Source organism: Engystomops pustulosus, chromosome 6 (genome assembly GCF_040894005.1).
Source record: "Engystomops pustulosus chromosome 6, aEngPut4.maternal, whole genome shotgun sequence".
NCBI classification, from domain to species: domain Eukaryota; kingdom Metazoa; phylum Chordata; class Amphibia; order Anura; family Leptodactylidae; genus Engystomops; species Engystomops pustulosus.
The window spans coordinates 71,034,068-71,047,785 of record NC_092416.1 but is presented as its reverse complement, the minus strand read 5'-3'; the positions used below and the strand labels follow the sequence as shown (position 1 = coordinate 71,047,785).

The 13,718-nt window shown below is 40.7% G+C and overlaps 1 protein-coding gene across 4 annotated transcripts in view; it reads right to left on the bottom strand.

Moving 5' to 3' along the window:
• CASZ1 (castor zinc finger 1) overlaps nucleotides 1-13,303 on the bottom strand; it is a 180,860-nt gene extending 167,557 nt beyond the window's left edge. The window contains exon 1 of one of the 4 annotated variants that reach the window (XM_072156451.1): nucleotides 13,285-13,303. The gene's annotated coding sequence lies outside the window, so the exon portion shown is untranslated. Of the gene's footprint in view, nucleotides 1-12,030; nucleotides 12,189-12,589; nucleotides 12,748-13,284 lie in introns of those variants that run through there. The other 3 variants (XM_072156450.1, XM_072156449.1, XM_072156448.1) reach the window with 3 other exon arrangements.
• Nucleotides 13,304-13,718: the final 415 nt, after the last annotated feature.

The window sequence follows — 13,718 nt, the reverse complement described above, 5'->3', positions numbered from 1 at the left end:
ATTTCATAAGCAACATAGAGTTGCTGTTATTCTATTACTTAACATAGAAAGTGGTGTTTGCTTTTAAAGGTTTATATTTTACAAAATACTAATATCATTTCCCCACAAATTTAACAAAAACATGGAAAATTGCATAATAATCACAGTCTTTATCAGAATGAATGTCTCTACCTGACAATAATTCAGATAGTTTCCCATCAATCTGACACCTACAGAATATACAGTAAATATTTCAGAAAAGTTATTGGAATACTTCTATCATTTAATCCAAAATTAATATCAGACAGATGCCAGGCGATACTATTTTCCAGATTGAGAGTGCTGTTTATATATATTTATACTAATGACCGATCCTAAGAATAAGAACCGATGAGGGTTATTCATCGTACGTCGGCACTCATAGCCCCGACGTAGGAGGATACATCAAGATGTGCTGCACAGCATTTATCTCCACGGCAGGTGGCTGTAGCGAAGGCGCAGACGCAAAGACAAAAAAGCCCCGTGCCAGCCCACTCCCAGCCAACGGTGCCCACCATCCGCCCCCTCCCTGGCAAAAAGTTGTGGAAAATAATCGTAAGTTCTAGCTATAAGCTAGGATTTGTGATTATTTAACTGACGTAGCGCAGAATAAATATCCCCCAATATCTCTATGGAAGGACATGGCCCCCCTGCTACTCCCTCTATATTTACGAAATGACCCCACTATCATTCTCCATATTGACACATGTTATTTAGGCATCTAGTAGCATTACACCAAGGTGAGTTTACTACTTTTATTTCCTGACAGGTGCTGAAGATGTTGCTAAACATGGCTGAATTTAGTGATCTAGCAGCTGGTAATGACTGAATTATCTGGAAGATGACACACATTAAAATGTAAATGCTGTATTATTTGTGTCATTTCTGCTTGGGCTGTTACCGTTTCCTCCTTATTTTATTGTTCTTTCTAAACTTTACTGCATGAGATGACAAGACATTTACCAACCCGTGAAACCAGAGACTGAGCCCCAAGTTACATAAATGCCATTTCTTAGCACCTAATTTTACTAAAAGTCATGCAAGCTGATCTGGAGGATAACGTCTTCCTCAGGCCTCTGATCTGCGGATGTAATCTTAGCTTCGCTTGGATGTAACTGGAGCTGGACCCTGAGCCCTGACTATCTTATATAAATGTGGTCTCTTAGCACCTAATCTTAGTAAAAGTCAGCCAGGCCACTGCACACTGCCTTGTCTGCCTGTTGATTACAATTGGGTTTAAGAACTTTACAAAGAATTGCAAAATCCTTAAGCAACTTGTAAGTCTGTAAACTCGGGCCATATTGGAAGTCGAAGCTTTAAAAGGACCCCAAGCCTAAATTCTAACAGATGTTGTGTTATCTAGTGCTCCCTGTATTCAGCCATTTTACGCTGAGAATCAAAAGACTATCTCAAAAACTTACAGATTTGCTATAAAACAGAGCAGCTTGTACTGTATGATAAAGTGTATCTTATCAGGACTTTTTCTACCATTGATAATCGGAGTTTGTACCATACAATTTTATACTATTTTCTGCTATATTGGAATGTCACACACGAGAAAATGTGATATATCAAATATCCCTAATAGAAAGAATTCAACTTGGTGCATTACATGACTTTTGTGGACAGAAAATAAAAAACCTTTGAGAGTGTTTATAAAGAGAATAATGTGAAATCAATGTTTATTCAGCGCACCCTTAGTAAAAAGGCAAAGATTTCCTGGTGTTTGTATATAAAAGGGTGTTACTCTCAGTAAATCTTCAATTATTGCCACCACTTGTTCAGATTTTGGAAGCTACTTGCAGATAAACTGAAATAATCTCAATAATGATGTTAGACTGAAAAAACTGTTAAGAGGACAAGATACTGTATGGAGTATGGATACTCTTCTCAAACCCATTGGTCAAGATGCATCATGTGTTTGATGACAACCAGCACACAATTCCTTTCTCCAAAAGTTGAACACATTTGTGTGCAGCCTGCCTTACACTGAAGCTCTGCTTGTTTAGCGTTTCTGCAGGCTATTAACATAAGCCCACCACATGCTTTGTAGACAGACAATTGGAGGTACATTTAACACATGATCTAAAGTCTGATGTAGTCACACTTCGATAAGAAGAATCATATGCATATGAGCAAGAATTACCGAGGAGGGTGTGTTCACATGCTACTGTTGAAATGGCATCACAATTACAATGCTAAGAACAGTTTTGATGTAATTTTAGTATTAGTATTTAGTATTAAATTTAAAGGGGTTTCCCATAAAACAAGTTAGGTCCTATCCACAGATCACAAGAACGGGGATCAGATGAGGTCTGATGGGATACCCTAGTCACACCTCTTGTCGTTCCCCAAAATAAGCAGAGCAGCTGGTCGCACCTGGAGATCAGCAATCTCCGTCAGCTCCATAGAGATAAACAGGGCAGCCCTGCCATGCCCGACTGTCTGCTTCACCTAGGGAGAGACTATGGGTTCAACAGGGGTTCCCCCACTGATCAGCAAGTTAGGCCCATACTGTGGAAACCCCTTTAATAGGTGAAAGAAACTGTAGCTAAAATCAGAAAATAAAACTAAATGCAACTGCTGCAACTTGTGGATGCACCCTCAGACCATGTTCACACATTGCATTTAAACTGCATGTAGAAATGTAATTCAAGCACAGCGGGGAGGAGCTTGTCCTGATTCATTTAGCACGAAACACTGTCAGGAACAAGCAACTGGTGTTTTGCAGTAAACAATGCAAAAAGTGTTGCTCTTCCCAATCACAAGTGTTTTAGACTAAACGCGTCTGCGATGGGGAAAATCTATGAACGTAAATCAAAAGCAGCATTTGAACATGGCCTCAAGGCCTACTCAGATAACTTTTGTGCTGCCTGTTTTTAGCAGTTAAAACATGTAGACTCCATTTTTTTAAATAAAGAAAAAAAAAACAGATAAGTTCTACAGATACATTTTCTAACTGGTACAGTATTTCATGAAAAAGTATCTTTTCTAAGACCTTACAACAGACAGAGAAGACCTATTAACCTAAAATAGTATTTCCACCATATGGCAGATGCATCATAAAATCCACCCATTGATAAATTCAGGTGCAAAGGCTGGAAAAATAAATGTTTAATGCAGCAAGATGATATACCCGAGTACTTAAGGGCTTGTTTATAAAAGTCTACAAAAGAAAATCTTGCAAGTCTTACATGACAGAGGCACGTTGGAGCCAAATACGAGCAGATGCTGCTCCCGCCACTGTTTAAATATCCTTTCTAGTCCTTTATATTTCTCCAAAAAGGGAAGAGGGAAAAAGTGTCATTCTAATTAGATAAATCCTTTAAGCGCGTGGCCTGCAGTTCGTCATGGAAATTAACCTCCCTGAAGATCACACTAACTGAAATAAGAAACTCAGTGTTTTGGCATACTGCAGTGAAATTAGAGACCCAGGACAGCGTTTAATACACACTTTCATAAACTTACCACATTTCATCTTTCTGAAGCCCTGAGTGCACGTCCCTTCTGAGACTCCCCAATCCAGCGCTACTGAGAAAAGCCCCAACTATTCAGGGGGGAGGACACGATCCACTTTGAACCAGCTGCTCGAGAGGATCAGGGAACTTAGAACATTTTTTGAGTAAAAGCATCTGCTCGGCCAATCTATGAAATGGCTCTCTCATGAATATTGCTATGAAATTAGTGCCGTGTGACGCGCTTCCCTGTAGAGGGGCCTACACGATTTCCATCCACTTGTGATAATTTCATTAGGAAAACTAGCTGCTACATTAAATGCACAATGCAAATTTCTAGATGACAGCTCTGCCTCGTGAAATTACTCAAAATGGGTGTACAATGTATCATCAGTGTGAGGTCAAGTGTTAGCATCCAGACCAAACATTGTTATGTTATTGTAATTCCACATTCCTACCTCACAAATGGTTACCAACACAATACCAACAAATAGTAGTTAAAACACCTATTATTTCTAGGAATAACTGAAAAATGTTGCTTAGAACAACTTTATATCCATATAATATCTTATATTTTTGTATGCTATGTATCTAATATTAGTGAGATTAAAACTGCTCATGATATGTTTCAATCTGCTCCAAAAGTTGATGACATTTATGCTTCAGTCAATATCCTCAACAAAAGGTTAACAGTGAGTTGCAGTGACTTTACCTTCAGATACTAAATGGCTGTATGTTGATGTTTCTAAGCCATGTTCTGTCCATTGTATGACAGATCGGCCCATGGCTGCACCAAAGGTAATCCTTTATAATGGATCAGTGCACATAGCCATTATTTTAACAGACTGAGCATCTATTCTTTTATGCCGCTTTCACACAGCCATTGTTGGGGGGCAAATTTGTGGTTAGATAAAAGTCCCCACAGACGGCTTTGGCGTCCGGTGGCAGTACGATGACCACACAGGTGTAGCACCTTGCCGTAATACGCACAGGAATAATATAGAGCATGCTCTATCTTTTTCCATATTTACGGCCGAGCAGGGTGCATCGCTCTGTAAAGGAGAGGGGTGAGCAGTGCCCCTTCCTCTCAGGCGTATGCTCGCAAGGGTTACGGCAGTGTGAAAGAGGCCTTCAAACAGTAGAGCATGTCCTAGACAAGCCAGTTTCAACAACCCATTGTCCAATAGAAATCATTGGGTACGTGAAGAAAACAGACTACAGTCGGATGACATCTGTGTGCTGCCTGAGAAAATTGGATGTTTGTTATTATACACTCAAGGGTGACAAAGTTTACTGTAAAATTCATCCATTTTCTGTCATTAAAAAACAGCTGACAAACTGATCCAAGAAGGAAGCAAAGAGGACGAAAATCATGTGTGAAAAACAAACATTGTCAACTCTTTATTGCCAATAATTGTCTTGTTCATGTGCATCTAGCCTTAGTTTACCGTAGTAAAAATCCCAAAATCATACATGTCAATGATGGGAAAAATAACTTAAGAACTCTCTTAAGAATGAATGTTTTAGTTTCCGGTATCTTTTACAGCAGGAAAAGCAGAGAAGAGTTTGGACCAATTCACTGGTATTCTAACTGTGAAAAATAAAGGAACTATAATGTTCCTCATTTTTAGTCTAAAGGATACAAGTTGTCCAATAGTTAAAAAAATTAAAAAACCACTATAAAAAATTAAACAAGAAAACAATAATCACAGATCTTTTATGAACATAGGTCATAACACGAGTGTGCATATTATTGGTGCAACACAAATTGTTTAAACTTCCTTTTCATCCACAAAATATCCAACTTCAATGCTTTAGGTATAATTTTGTGTAAAATGAACCTAACCCTTCTGCAAGTACGTTATGTATAACGCAGCGTCTGGTTATAGAATTCATTGGGGCTCATTTACTAAGGGTCCCCCCCACATCCCCCAGTGCTTGACTGACAGCCTGTATAATGATGTGAGATATAATGGTGTAATGGCTCCTCTATGTGCTTCCTGGTGCTGGAGGCCACCCCCCTTGCAGCCTGTGTGTATGAGATACTCCTATACAAATGACTGACAGCCTGTATAATGAAGTGAGGTATAATGGTGTAATGGCTCCTCCATGTGCTTCCTGGTGCTGGCGGCCACGCCCCCTGCAGCCTGTGTGTATGAGATACTCCTATACACATGACTGTATAACGAAGCTGGCGCTAGGTGGCCCTATGTACTTCCGGGTGCTGGAGGCCACACCCCCTGTAACCTGTGTGTGACCCAAGTGCTCCAGGATGCAGCCATGTGTATAGCAGGAGAGAGCATGTCAGCAGATAAAGCACAGACACCAGCAATACTTTACTATACATTACACACAGATATTAGCAGGAGGAGGAGAAGGGAGGGATAACAGGGGTGACATCACTGCCTCTGACCATGTGACCAGCCTTATTTACATAATAAAGAAGAGATGATTTTATAATGATTAATATATGAATTGACTAGATAAATGCTGGGATGGAATCCTTGTGAGCTGCTCCAACAGCTAGTAGTGACAGAATTTGTGACAGAGACCTGATGACAGGTGTCCTTTAACAAGCCTAGCTAGTTCCAGTTATGTTAGCCTCAAAATGCACACAATGAGGCCAAATACTATATGGGTAAACTCATTTTCATACCTCTGCATGTTGTTTATATTTATAATGTCCTTTTATAAGAAATGGTAGCAGGTGGAAATATAGCTACTCCATTATACAACCCTGAGTGTTATCTTACATTCTTGAGGACACTTTAGAATTCTTGAGAATTGCCCTCATCTACCTGGGTCCTCTTTCCTATGTGATTTCACATTCTTATGTCAGTTACAGGAGTCTGGGTTATAGATATTCTCACAATGAAAGCTAATTAAAGTTGTCCAATGTAATCTGAATACACTAAATATATGATCTGGATGTATAAATTTCCAGTTTTTAACGTTCATGGGCCAATTGTGAAAAGACTGGGCGACCATCCAATGTGTATGATGGACTCCCAACTCTCACCTGACAACAGGTGTTGAGTTAAGGATTGGGCAGGTGGATTTCAAGTACCCGATCCCTTTATTTACAGTGAGATAAGCTAATGACAGAGGTGTCCAACAGGGGTTTATCTCTCTTTTCTTTTAGGACACATGTACTGCTCAGTTGTTCAGTTGCCTTTATTCTTATTGCCTTAAAGATGGAGAAGGAATGGCACATAGAAATTGAATCCTAGGAAATTGTCTTAATTTGGATACTACAAGATAACAGCAAACTTGACACAGGTCTGAACACTTTTTGCTCAGTACTTTTTAAACTTTATAACGAAATTGGTGGAATCTGATCTTCCCTTAATACTAGTTATGGACTTATGTAGCAGTTGGTCCCAATGGGCACATCTGCAGGTCAGCTTCCCAGACTTTTTGGCATCCCTAAAGAGTTTTGAATAATTCTATTTTGGGAATCCTGAGCAGAACTACAACTTGTCCAAGCGTGTCATTTACCTGCCGGAACAGGTCTGAGGAGACTAAAGACGACTTCAACAACTCTGTTCTTAGACATGTGAAATTCTGGCACACAGGGCCTAACTTTTCATTTTATGAAAGAAAAGGAAGCTGAAAGAGCTGCAAAGTAGGATTAAAGAAAATGAAGATTATTAGTTGAAAGGGAAACTCCTTGAAGGATCTGATATAAAGGACATTTGGGGGGACCAGGATTTGGAACTGAGCTGCAAGAAGAAACAGCATACGAGCGGCTCAGAGAAAAGAGACGTGAGCAGGAATTACACCTTACAGGAATTTGTTTGGGGACCAGGAATTAATGTGAGAACGCATGGGGAACGCATGTATTATAAAGATTGACAGAACTTGGGCAGAAACACAAAAGAAAAATGGACCCCCCTTTCTCCAGACACACATAATATAAGACAGTGTCAGGCAAGTACAGCAGCGCATCACTCAGGTCTACAGTCTCCTTCTCAAGACCACAGAGGATAAAGGGTTTCGACGAGAGACTAGCGTAACCATCTCATTTTTCTAATGAAACTGTTAAGTGCTTTCTCCTTTCTCAAAGAAATCTTCCACCCCTTTGATCGACATTCATATATTTCTAGGGAAAAGAGAAGAAACTTGCACTGAAGCCTCTTCCATGGTCCTTGTTGTTCACCAAGATAGGTTTTTAGGGCCAGTGCTATTTTCCGCTCCTCTGCCTTCTTTCCTATTTGTCCTTAAGACTCCTCTCACCTTGAGGAGTGTTAGGATTACCCGGCATTTATACTCAATGCTCCTCTTTATTCCTTAAGACTTATTAAGAATGATAATGAGCTCCAAAGGACCGTCACGTCGCGCTCCTTCCCTCTCTCTCTGTCGCTCTCTTCTCTACGTGCCTATTCTGTCAAAGGCACACAGGACAAATCAGACCAAAAAAAAAAAAAATCTGACAATATGGATCAAGGACACTTGAGGATTTATATTCTATAATTCCACCCTTTCTTTTGTTTTTATTATTCCTCTTCAAATTTCTCATCCCCCTCCCGGACTTTGACCGGGGACGCGAGGAGGCAGCCTGCCTAGAAAACCTCGTTAATGGGAAGCCCTTAAACGGCTGATTAATTTTAGCAAAATTTACGATGTTCTCTCTCTCTCTTATTCTTGCTTTCATTTAAGCTGCAGTATTCTGTCAAAGAGGGTTAACCTGGCTGCTAGGCTTTCTTACCTAGCTGACTGCAGGACTACCTCTATGAAAGTGAAGAAAATAGTCATTTTAAGCAAGTAAACTTTGTCTTAAACACAAGACAGTCCGACACATAAAAACACAAAGACTAAAAAACAAAATGAATAAAGGACACCACTATTCAGACGTATCATAAATAAGAGGCTTTTCTATTAGAAAATGACCCTATAACACAAAAATTAAAGCAAAATTAGCAGCGGATGCAGCGCAGCAAGCACGCCATAATAGACGCAGATTCCAAACACGAGCATATCGATTGCAAGTTTCACTCAATGGATATTAACATGCATGTTAACGGACTGCTCTATTGAACAAGACGGACAAGTGTCAATGTAAAGTGCCTGGGTTATGTCGACACAGATATAAATAAGCCAGCAACGCTGCTCGCATCGCCGGACCGCTCTCTACAGTGCAGCCCTGCACTGAGCTTTTTTAAGGAAGATATCAAGCAGGAAAAGGCTCAATCCTAAGCTACATTGTACTCTGCATTTGACCAATTTAACCAGATGACAGCAACTCCGCAGCGTGCGGTCTCCAATAAATTACAGATGGGTGAAAAAAGTGAGCATTTATATAAAAGGGGGGGAGGGGAATGGGACAGCACGGAACAAGTGAATTCTTTTAAAGCAGTCCGACCCATAGTTGCTAGTTTCATACTTTGACCACAAAATTCTTTGCATGAGAGATGGGGAACCACTTTGACTGCAGATCTCTGTAAAGAAGAGCTCAGCTTCTAAATAAAAGGAATACAAACACAAATTGCTAATCCTACTAATTCGTCCATATGGATAGCTGGGTTAGCTAGATAAAAGATTAAGGGTTTTAATAAGGAAGCTGCTGCTAACGCAGTCATTTCACATACGGGGCACTGGAAGTCATTGAGACAAACCTTTCAAAAACTTTTCGGCCCTAATCCCCCAATGTCCTCTGGAAATAAGGATGGGTTTATCTAGGAATATTACATGGGACGATTTCCATCCAGTGCTGACTCGCCTCTCGCCCTTCTGTCTTGTAAACATTTCAATTAAAACCTGCTAAAATGAATACGGCTGTAGAGAAAAAAAGAAGAAGAAGAAGCCTCGATGTTCTAAGTTCCATGGGGAGGATTTCACTGTAAATTCCTTCAGGATGCTGCCGCCTCAATTCTGTTCTACAACTGAACACTTCTTACAGGGATTTCCTGCACCACAAACCAAATTGCTAACTGTGTAAAGATGACAACCTCGTCTGTCTGGAAGCTGACACTACAGCTCTTAAAAGAAAAAATAATAATAAAATAAGCCGTCGACTTTGCCACTAAAGTATTGTCTTGTACTAGCTAATATTCTTGTGTCACTGTGTTATAAAAAAAAAACAGAAGGGGGGGAGATATGACTTTCCCTGAATGATCTGTTTAACCTAAGCCAGAGAGGAAAAAAAAAAGAAGTCATTAATTACTTATGTGAGCTATTCCTTCACAAAGACAATAAACCTGCCTGGTCGCCATGGATATGACATATTTGCTCTGAAAACAACACAATAATTAGCAAAGGGGAGAGATCCGAGGAGAATATGCAAACTCCTGAGTTTAAAGCTGTACAGCCTTTTTGTTTTTTTCTAACTTGTCACAGTCATTTATGCATCGGAACCAAATTACGCAAACAAACACAAACAAAATGCATCATTAAAGGAAAAAAGACACAAATAACACACACGGAGACATCTACATGGTAACAAAGTCCTGGGGAGGCAATGAAAAAGAAGGAAAAGCAACAGACCTTCCAGGGGGATCAGGGCTGGTGGTGAACAGGGGCTTGTTTCTGGTTTTGGTTAAGGCCACATCTCATTATACATTTACACACCGACTGTGATTTATGTTTTATTGGAGAAAAAAAATCATAATCTGATCTGCAGAAGCCGGGGTTACAACAGCGTCTGCTAATGAAGTTTACAATGCACAGACCCCTATATTGTACTAAACTTTATATTTATAGTCATTTTAAAGGGACGTCTATTGTAAATGGTACACTCACAAACAGTACATAACACAGATATATGCATATACCGACACACACATGCAATAATAATAATAACACATGTACATTCACAACTCAGAGAAATACATGACACAAACACAAAACATAAACTGACGTACAGTAACCTAGAAGAATACATACACACATCATAGACACAGATGTACATGTACTCTCGGAAGAATCCATACACTTACATGATACAAACACACAAAATAGACACGCACGTACAGTTACAACTTCAAAGAATACACAAACTTACATGAACATGAACTTACATGACAAAAGCATACAACATAGACACAGTTGTATCCTATCACACAATGTATAAACACAACACACCTCACAGTATAGACACAAATACACACAACATACAAAAGTGACACAGGTACATACAAAAACATTGTTTTTACATGCTAAAACAGGCCACATAGTAACAAATACAGGAACATAGACAACACTAACACACCTTATAAACACTTCAAGAGGCACACAACATATTTACTCAGACACAAATACTTACTCGTCCAATATACACCATATACACAAAGAAGTACACACACCTCCCATCCACACACATGTATGTTCTGCTTACACGAGTCTGATCAAGTTCCCAATGTTGTTTGTTGATTCACTATAAACTTGGCTTATAGCAGAATAAAATCTCCAGATCTGAACGTCCGCAGCTCACACCGGGGGCTGCTTTGAAGCTGTTTATACATCATAAGGATTAAGTATAACACAACATTATACTCGAGCAGATTTGTTTTTATTGCTAAAAATTCCTCATTTAGGTCAAAACGAGCAGATCATGGAAACCTCATTCATAAAAAGATTAAAAAAAAAGACTGTATTGTTTTTAAGTTCACTCTTTTAAAACAATAGTTCTTCGCCAAAGTCTTTGATCTTGAAAGGTTTTTGAGATTTTCAGCTGGGGGAGAGAAAAATGATCTATTTTAAATAATGATGCAACTTGAGGATCAAAGCCATGACTTTGTGTTAGCCATAATAAGCTCGGCTTGGCACAGAACTGCGAGTGCAACCTCCCTTCCATAAAACAAAATATATTGTAGACTTAAACAACCTCAGAAAACTTCCCGGCTACTGTCTGCACACATCAGACTGGCCCTTTAAAGTGCCCCGGTGTTATACACAGTGTGATTTCTGAAAGAGATCCGTTGACATCTCTATGGAAACCAGCAACAGATTATCATCAACAGAATAAATAACCAGTCTAATAAATTAAACAGGAGAGAGAAGGCACAAGATCGCAGAAACTTGATTACTCCGGGTTCAACAATATTCCCCAGAAAGTGGCTTCTGCAGCTGACATTGGAAAGAGAGGTGGCAGCAGAGCGCTTCCCCATAGGAGCAGCACATGGATTAGATATTAGGATCAAATAAGAACAATAATGGGACCAGAGTCCAGGTCATTACAATAACTCCTGCACATACAGTGATTTATTATCACACCATAGATAGGTACAACCAAAGGAAAAAAAAGCAGCACTCCAAATCCAAATTCAAGTGAAACAGGGGAACTTTATTCCTTGTACGACGTTTCGGTGGATAACCTTTCTCAAGCAGCCTATATACAAAGTATATATAGCAAACACATAGTGCTCCATGAATACACAGGAAGTACAGCAATAAGTAAAGAACACTAAATCAAGTGCACACATGATTAGAAAAGTACCCCAAATTCATACATACAGCAATATTCATAAAGTGCAAGTGCTCAAAAGTGAAGAATACATGAATAAAGTGCAGGAATATTCCTATATCCATTAATTGCATCATTAAAATCAATACATCACACCTGTAACATCCGGAGTACAGTCCCCATATGCTAACTGACGTCCTCCTCTGTATAGGAATAACTCACATAGATTGAAGTCTGCAGCGTCTCACGGTGCTCAGTGTGCGAGCCTGAAATCCGACGAGCATGAGCAGTGTCGCACAATGCAGACACAGAAGACACATTAGATAAGGGCAGCCAGTACTGCCAGAAGCGTCCCACGTGACCTGCAGCATGGGATGGGCGGAGCTGCTGTACATGGGCTCAGCTAGCCCTGTGTGAACAGGGGCATATACTGTAATAGAGAGGCAAGAAGACGCTGTGTGAACAGGGGCATACAGTGAGACAATCACTGCAAAAGATCACATATGAGATAGTCACTTAGTCCCAGACACATTATATTTAACTTTACTAAAGTGTAGAGAATAAAGAACCAAGTAACTTCCCAAACTGCAAATAGTAAGAGAAGACAAGGTCTGATTTGGTGAGAAGTGTGTGGAGTGGATCATATACTCCCTGCATAAGAGACAGGCATAGAAGTATGAAAACTTCTCAGATGATGGGGGGCTGGCTTACTTACTGGGGCTCCTCTCCTTCTGTCATCAGGTGTCACCGCACTTCACACAACTTCCAGCTTTTTTTGCCCAGAAACATGAAAAAAGAATAAAACAGTGGAATCCTCGGTTTCTTTTTATATAATAAGTCAGCGCTCCAAAGTGTGTTCTGTCCCAGTGCAGAGTGACTGACAGATCGGGCACCTGTTCCCTGTCCCGGGCTCAAAAATAGGAGTGTGACATTGACCAAAAATGCACGGTTCCAATCCCCCCTCCCTGCCTGTACACACACCCCCTGCCACCTCCTCCGGGCAGCTGCACCCATAGCAACCCCTCCGCTGGCAGCACAGCTATGCTGCTGCAGAACCGCTTGAAAGTTACAGCTGTCGATCACTTTCCTGGCACCCCAGCAATGAGACGCGTCTCCTGAGTGCAGCCTGCTGGTAGCTCCCAGTGCCTGTGATAGGGAAACTTTCCACACTTTCTACTGCCCCTTCCAGTAGAACATCAGTGCCCTATGAGTAGCCCCAGAACTGAAAAGGCAGAGGACATGGCACCTGGGCACTGGTCTGCTAGCAGCTGTCTCCCTGGGTTGCACCACTTACCAGCATACTACACATCCCCCAGCACCCCTAAGGGTTAACTTGTGCCCAGCACTCGCCCTTCCCTTTAATCCCTCTCCAGGCATGGCAGGATGGCAGCTGCCAGGGAAGTCTCTTACCTGCACTTGTGCTTTGGGTGACTTTTCAGGTAAAGGAAAATGTGAGTTTTGGACGTTACCTCTGCACATGCGCCATCAAACTTGTCTGATCCTGGGGTTTTATTATTGAATATTCTTATTTCTAAGCAGGAGCAGAGCACGAAACACGGACTGGAGCCAAGTAGACAGGAGCTGGGAATGGCTGTAAAACCTGGATGTGGCTTCCTGTGACCTCTAGTGGCCGCAGCCTGGCACACTTCTTGTTGTGCCCAGCATGGGAGCAGGCACACCTGAGCGGCAGGAACTCTGCAGGAGTCTCATTCTTACTATCAAACCTGCTGAGGACTACAAGTCCCAGGATATGCTCACCCCTATACAAGATTCACCTGCTATGGACTACAACTCCAAGGATATACTCACCACTATATAGTATTCAACTACTGGGGACTACACAT